Here is an 8,100-nt window from a genome sequence, read left to right on the forward strand (position 1 = left end):
AACAACTTCCACCGCCTTGGGTGTGTGGGGTTAGGTTGTAGTGGGTGTTGCGGTTTGTGTGGTGTGGAGTTTCGGGTTGTGTGGGTCTTGGGCCGGTTGTCATCAGTTTTTGGTGGTGGTCCTCGGTTGTTCAACGCCGTCGTGTGCGAGGAAGGGTGTTGGGGTTTTGTTGTTCTTTCATGCCTGAGCTAGTACGGTACCATTGTCCTTTTTCGAGTCTTCATGGGTGTCGGGATGGTTTCGGCAAGGGCCTTACAAAGGCAGCTTGGCAGAAACATTTACAGGTCCGACATTGTCATGACGGTGCGTTGGACCTTACGCGTCAGACTCTTACTGATAGTTTGACTGTTTATTCCAATGCCGAGAGTTCTTTGAGACGGATGGGGCTCTGGTTGTGTGGGGTGTGCTTTATGACCCGTACTGTTAGAGCAAGATGTCGGCATAGTCGGGGTGATTTTGTGGAGCATCCGGGGTGTGTTGATGGCATTTACACCTTCCATATACATGGCATTCCGAGACCTTTGGCTCCTTCTACTTCGGTTTCTTCTGATGATAGTGTAGAGCTCGTTCAGTGGTCTATATCTTCGCTGGATCGTTTGCTGTCTTTAGGCCTTCGCACCGTGAAATCTATTCCTCCTAAGTGTCGTCTTGGGTTTGCTCGGGCTTTGAAAGGGGCCTTGGATGCGGTGTTTGATGCCCCTTGTGATCTCTCCCGCTGGGTTCGTTTGCTTGTTCTACCACTTTGTTTGCTCAGGACCTTCGCTCCTCGGAGTAATCATGAGTGTCGGATCGCTATTCGGCGTCGGATCGGGAGGAGAGTATTGCCGGGCTATACTTGCTTGGGAGACACCAGGGGGGGGGGGGGGCTTGCGGTTATTACGGAGTGCTTTGATGAGGGTCCTTCTTCATTTTCTGTGGATGAGGATCTGGATTTGAGTGAGCTTAACCTCCGCCAATGCCGGCGGAAGATTTCGATGGCCATTATCTCTCGCTTTGTTTGTCGGGTGCTTTCTTCCTCTGGGGTCGCCCCCTACTCCGATGTCACTCTCGTGGCCCTGCGTGAGAAGCATCCTGTCGCCCCGCCTCCTTCATTGCCTCCTCTGTCTGGGGATCATCATCCTTTGGTTGCCTCTTCGGCGGTGGTCTTGGATATGATTCGGAGCTTCCCTCGTGGTACTTCCTGTGGGAGGGAGGGGTTTCGTGCCCAGCACCTTATGGACTGTGTGAGTGGCGCTGCTGTGGCTATCTCCGATGATTTGATCACTTCTATTACTAGGGTGGTTAATCTTTTTCTTGAGGGCCGGTGTCCTCTTCCTCTGGGTGAGTATATTGCCAGCGCCCCTCTCACACCACTCGTTAAACCGGGTGGTGGAGTTAATCCCTATTCTTTGTTGGTACGGTCCGGAGAGACGGCTTGTCTCTAAGGTTGGTGCTTCTATGGTTGGCCCGTCTTTATCTTCTTATTTTGATGGGCTTCAGTTCGGGGTGGGTGTGTCCTGTGGAGGAGAGGCTATCTTGCATGCCTTGAACCGGCTCATTGAGGCTCGGGGGGCTCGAGTTGGACTTTTTATGCTGCTGGTTGATTTCCAGAATGCGTTCAACCTTGTTGACCGTTCGACCATGCTTCAGAGGTCCGTCGTCGTTGCCGGCTCTCTCCCGTTGGGTGGAGTTTTGTTATTCCAGCCCGCCCGCCTTTTTTATGGGGAGCACTTGCTTGTGGTCTTGTCAGGGTGTTCAGCATGGTGATCCGTTGGGGCCTTTGCTTTTCGCGTTGGTTTTGCATCCCTTGGTTTGCAAGATCCGGGACACCTTTGACCTCACTTTGCAGGCATGGTACTTAGATGATGGCACCATTGTGGGTGATACTTTGGAGGTGGGGAAGGTTTTGGACTTGATTAGGTCGGATGGCCCTCGTTTTGGTTTACACCTAAATGTCTCCAAGACGGAGGTCTTTTGGCCTATTGGGACCCACGGAGCCGGCTTCCTGGGGTTTTCCCCACTTCTATTTCTCGGCCATTGCGCGGTGTTACAAAGATTGGGAGGACCACAAGATACTTGTCCTGGTTTTAGCAGTGAGATTGTGGCGACGAGAGTAACTAAGACCATTGAGCTAATGGACTTGGTTGCGAGGATTGAGGACCCGCAATGTGAGTTGCTTCTTCTTCGAGCTTGTACTGGTATTTCTAAGCTCTACTTCTCCCTTCGTACTTGCTCCCCTAGTGTTTTTGGGTCTGTCCATCTTCCCTTTGATGTCGCTCTGCATTCTAGCTTGGAACGTATTGTCACCGCGTCAGGACCGGGTTTTGGGGATTGGCAGTGGCGCCTTGCTACATTCTCTTTTCATCTTGGTGGGCTTGGTGTCTATGCGGCGGGAGATGTGTTATTTTATGCTTTTATCGTCCCCGCTTGCGATCTGGTTTTTGCGAGCTAAGCTCCTCGGCCCTTCGGTGTTGTAGGCTGCCCCCGCTTTTGATGATGCCGCGCAGTGTTTACTGCGACTACGAGTTCGATATATTAGGTCACCCTAGTGAAATTGCTGCCCCCAAACTTATGAAGAAATTGGCAGATATTTATTTCACGACGGTTGCTGCAGCCTCAGAGTCTGTTTTTTCTTTGACACCGCGCCAGATTGCTTTATGGCAGTCTCAGCAGGGTTCTCACTCCTCTGATTGGTTACGTGCGGTTCCTATCTCAGGGTTGGGGCAGACTATGAACGGGAGGACTTACCGTAGTGTGCTGGGGTATCGTCTGGGTGTTCCGTTATTCACGGTATCTAGGCCCTGTCCTGCTTGCTCTCGGGTTTTTGCTAGGGATGTTTTTGGGGACCACGCTGTTTCTTGTCTTTGTGTGGGCGTTAAACATCGGCATAACCTTGTCCGGGACACTCTTTACGACATCTCGTTATAGATCCGGTATTCTTTGGGGAAGGAGGTTGATATCGGTTTGGTTGATGGGCATGGTGGCTCTCTTCGTCCTGCGGATTTATTGCTTTATTCTTGGGACGCGGGCGTGATGTGTGCGTCGACTGACGGGTTCTTCACCTTTGACTCGACGGGTTGGTAGATTTTGTGCTTGGGCCGGGTTGTCGGCGATCTTTGCTCGGCGAAAAGTGTGCTAAGTATGGGGATTTGTGCGCGGTAGCGGTTATGTTTCCTACCTTTCTCTTTCTCTTCACTTGGGAGGCTGGGTTCGGATCTTTGTTGCCTTGCTCAAGCGGATCCATAAATTCTCGGTATCTCAGGATGCGGGGGCTCGGGTAGCCGCTTACATTTTTACTAGACTTAGCTTTGCTATTGCTAAGGGTGTGGGAGCCCAGATTGTCTCTCGGCTCCCCACCAATTTCATGTAAACCTTTTATTTTTATTTTTAATGAAAGCTGCGCGCACTTTTCATAAAAAAAAAAAAAAAAAAAAAAAAAAAAAAATAATAATAATAATAATAATAATAATAATAATAATAATAATAATAAAAGTAGAGTGTGGAGTGGATAGGGGTATGTGTTGTCGACATAAGGTTGGTCCGAGTTTAGATAAGATTCCCAATTGAAATGTGATGGTCTAAGGTAGACGGAAATTAAGACGGAAATTATTATTATTATTACTGTCACCAATATTGTCCGATCAAAATATATAAATACATTTATTCTTATATAAATTATGCCTCAAGAATATAATTTATTAATACGTATTTTTATATAAATGAGCTTTTATATATTACTTTTATAAAAATCGTGTTTGACATAAAATTAATTAAATTGAAAAATTCAAAAATATAAAATAAAGTAATCAAACAGTTTAATAAATTTTAAATGTCAAAATGGGAAATTCGTGGGTGTTACAATCATCCCATCTTTTAAAAAGTTTCGTCCTCGAAACTTGAAAGTAGAAATGAAAGTTTATAAAAAGTAAAATTGGACCTTTTGAAATCGGAATCAAAACATTTAAAAAGTTACTTATCGTAAGGATTAAAATTCCTTTAAAAGTTTCAAATAACATTTTCCGACGGAACCAGATTCTTATCAAAGGAACGGAAGTGCTCTCGTTGCGCATTCAAGAACATCACATTCCAAATCAATGATAAGGTCAAAAAGCAAATCATTTGTATAAATTGAAAATCAAAATACTTTTAAAAACATTAACGAAGAGTTTTCAAAGGTACAAGTCTCATTCATGGAACATAATTGCTCTTGTCGTGCACACAAGAACGCTAACCTTCCAAGTCAAAGACAAATTAAAAACGAAAATCACTCTCCGACAAGTGTAGAATAAGTTATTAAACGTCTCTAATAACGAGTTCTAACATCCGATCAATGCCAAAATCAAAAGAAAAAAGGTAATCCACTCAAATTTTCTTTTGCAGAAGTCAAAATGGAAATAAAGGTTTTACTTTTAAACTCAAAAGTGAGTCAAATTCCTGAAAATATAACATTAAAGTTTGACAAAGAAATCATAAATAGATCAAAGTTAGTTAGAGACCGAGCAAAATTAAAGTAACTCGGTTTTAGCAATTAGAAATCATGATAAAGAAGTTTATACTCAAAGAACAAATAGGGAACTGAACCAAATTTTCATTTTCAAACCATTAAAATAGGTAAGGTTTTGCAAAAGTAACATAAACCTTTCAACAACAAACCAAAATGGTAGCTTTAAATGTTTAGCAATTGTACGAAATGAAAAGTAACTTAGATATCATAAAAAACAAAGTACGCTAAGAGAGTTCAAACTTAACCAACAAAAGAGATATGAAGAACTTCTTAGGGGTAAGATTCGAAGTCAAATCTACAAGGATGTAAAAGATAGAGTTTTATAGGTTGCCAATCATCAAATTTAAAGGAGGAGCATGATGAAGCGAGGAAGAGGGGTATGAACGATGACACTTATGGTCAAAGAAGAAAGGAATTTAGACATCAAGGAAACGCCAAGTACTCAAATCTCAAATAACAACATCAGTCTAAACGGTTCCGAAAACTTCCCAATAAAATAAATCTCTGATGTGACCATAATTAGAGCATATTTAGTCCCCGAATTAGCCTTGTTCCCATGCTTTTTAGTGCATATTTGGGTCATTTATTGTCTTTAGTTCTTTGTTTTGCATATTCTTTGAGGTTTTGTGTCCTTGGTAGGAAAGGAGTGCAAACCTTGCATTTTCATGGCAAAATGAGACTAAATTGATTGAATTCAATGACCAAGCATCAAGGAGAGACAAGATTAGATGACCTTTGTACATATTATAGTAGATGGGCAATGATGAGAAAAGATCATTGCATCCCCGAGGAAATCCCCAAGGATTTTATGAAGAAAAGGGAAGAAAAGAAGAAGAAAGCACGCTGCATGACAATCCGTGCGTCTTCCCAAGAAGACGCCCATCCACCAAGCCACAATCCGTGCGTCTTCCTTACAAGACGCCCGGGCAGCAGCAACCAGAAGACGCCTGTCTTCTCCCAAAGACGCCCGTGCAGCAACTCACGAATCCGGCCGTCCCGTGCCTAAGACGCACGGATTCCAAGACAGCACAACTTCGTTTCTTCAAGCTTCAAGAAAGATGCCCATCCTTCTAAAAATACCGGCGTTTCCTTAAGTAGGGACTTAATCGTCATTTAAGCCCTTAGTTAACCCTAATTGCTACACCTAATCCCCACTATAAATACCCCATTAGTCTAATTGGAAGACCATGTTCTTCTTAGCAATCTCTAGTGTAGTTAATATCAATCAAATCTCTCTTTAATTTTGTAATCAACAATTAATCAAGTTTTAATACAAGTTTTATTTCCTTAATCTCTCTTTTGTTCATCCTTTATTTTGGGTAATTGAAGATTATTTGGGTTATTATTGGGAGATTGACAACCTCTCAATCAAGCATCAAGTACTTCTTTTATTCTTTGCTTTATTATTGGAATCATTAGTAGGTATAACTCTCTTAATCCCTTTTTAATTATTGTTAATTACTTTCATTTATTCATCATGTTTCACTTTGTTGGTATGATTGACAACCTTACTAGCATGATCAACATGATAATGAGTGAGTAGTCACCTAGCTAGGGTTAATGGGTAATTAGGGGAAACCAACATGGGGAATGATTCATGCTTAAATTAATATGCTTTCATGGTTTATTTGCTTGCTTGTTATGATCTCAACTCATGCACATGTTATGTTTGATGAAATGTGAGCCTATGAATCCTTGCATTTTTACCCATCACCTATCTTTTCAATGAGACTTGTAAGACATAAACCAACTCGAGTCTCATTAGACCATGCATGTTGTTGAGTAGGGAAGACTAAGTCGACTTGTAGGTGTTGTACAATCTAATCGATTCGGCTCCGGGACCCAAACTTTCCTAGGATTGTAAGATATAATCCAACTCAATCCATCACAACAATAATTGCTTGCTTATAATTTGAGAACATGTTTGTATGATCAATTCCCATGATTCCCCTATGACCCCATGATACCCTAGTGCTTTTTATCAATTGTTTACAACCCTTTTAATTCATCTTGCTTGTTTACTTTCATTGTTATTTAGTTTAGTGACCTTCTACATCAACCCAAATTGTGACACCCCTAAGACACCACTAGTTGCAATAGAAATCTCATCTCAATTCCCGTCCCTTGGGATCCGACCTTTACTTGCCTCTTTACTAATTGTAGATTTGTTTGTGAAGCTATAAATTGTGTTTTGGTCTAGGTGCTCCTAACGACAAGTTACCGAAAAGATTTAGTTCCGACCAAAAATGGCGCCGTTGCCGGGGACGGTGTTAACTTGATTTAGATTTTCTTATATTGTTATTAGTTGTGTCTTTCTTTGCCTTGAGGAAGTAAAACTCCTCAAGGTTTGTTCTAATTGTTTTCGAGTTGTTTGATATTTTGCATGTCTAGGAGGTCACAAGGTGATTTGTTACCTTTTAATCGTGAAATTGAAAGAACTTTGACAACCAATAGAAGACTTGCTAGGAGAAATTTGAGAGGTATTAGTGAGGTTGTAGATATTCAACCAACTATTGAGTTCATCAACCCTTTTGCAAGAGAAGGTGAGGAGAATCCAACACAAAATACAACACAAAATCAACCCACAATGCCTAAGTTTTCATCACATTCCGTACCCACCGAGGAGAACCTACCCAATGGTACTCCCACACCACAACATCTAACCGGAAATTTTATTGCCAAATCCGCATTTATCCAATTAGTCGAAAGAAGCCAATTTGGGGGGATGCCTAGTGAAGACCCTCATTCTCATATGGAGACCTTTTGTGACTATTGTGATGCGATTTCCCAAACCGGTGTAACTCAAGACCAAATTCGATGGGTCTTATTTCCTTTTTCTCTAATTGGCACCGCGAAACAATGGTTGAAGGGCCTTGATAAGGCTACTCTCGGAATTGATTCTTGGAAGAAGTTGGCTCTAGCTTTCTACAAAAAGTTCTATCCACCGGAAAAGACTAACATGCTAAGAGCTCAAATTACGGGTTTTAAGCAAAGGGATGAAGAATCTTTGTATGAAGCTTGGGAGCGGTTCAAAGGAATTTGTCGCTCATGTCCTCACCATGGACTTAGCGAGTGGTTCTTGGTACAACAATTTTGGAACGGTCTATATGAAGATTCAAGGAACATTCTCAACATGGGATCAAATGGAATGTTCACCGAAGTTGATGACAATCAAACTTGGAACAAAATTGAGGAAATGGCGGTCCATAACTCACAATATAGTCGACCTCTCAAGGCTACTAGAGGAGGAAAGCATGAAGTGGACTCCGTTACTCAATTGGGTGCTCAACTTAGTGCTCACATTGATACCATCAATTTGAAGTTTGAAAAAGCTATGGCTAGACTTGAAGAAGCCTCAAAATCACCAAAGCATCATGTTAATGCCATGACGGCATCTTCATCAATCCCAAGTGGGATATGTGAGAATTGTGGAACTTTGGGACATGACCAAAGTGAATGTAGGGGAACAAATGAACAAGTGAATGCTTTCCAAGCATACAAGAGTGGTACCCCTTATTCCAACTATTACAATGAAAACACCAAATTTCATCCAAATCTCTCATACAAAAGCCAAAATGTTCAAAACCCTCAAACAACATACACCCCACCTCCCATGA

General features: G+C 42.1%; 1 non-coding gene across 1 annotated transcript; it reads right to left on the reverse strand.

The window, feature by feature from the left end:
- Window positions 1–7,442: 7,442 nt before the first annotated feature.
- LOC141618051 (small nucleolar RNA R71) lies at window positions 7,443–7,549 on the reverse strand. Its single transcript, XR_012531287.1, has one exon. It is a non-coding gene; the product is annotated as a small nucleolar RNA R71 (small nucleolar RNA).
- Between the last annotated feature and the right edge of the window lie 551 nt (window positions 7,550–8,100).

Source organism: Silene latifolia, chromosome 1 (genome assembly GCF_048544455.1).
Source record: "Silene latifolia isolate original U9 population chromosome 1, ASM4854445v1, whole genome shotgun sequence".
Classification (NCBI taxonomy): domain Eukaryota; kingdom Viridiplantae; phylum Streptophyta; class Magnoliopsida; order Caryophyllales; family Caryophyllaceae; genus Silene; species Silene latifolia.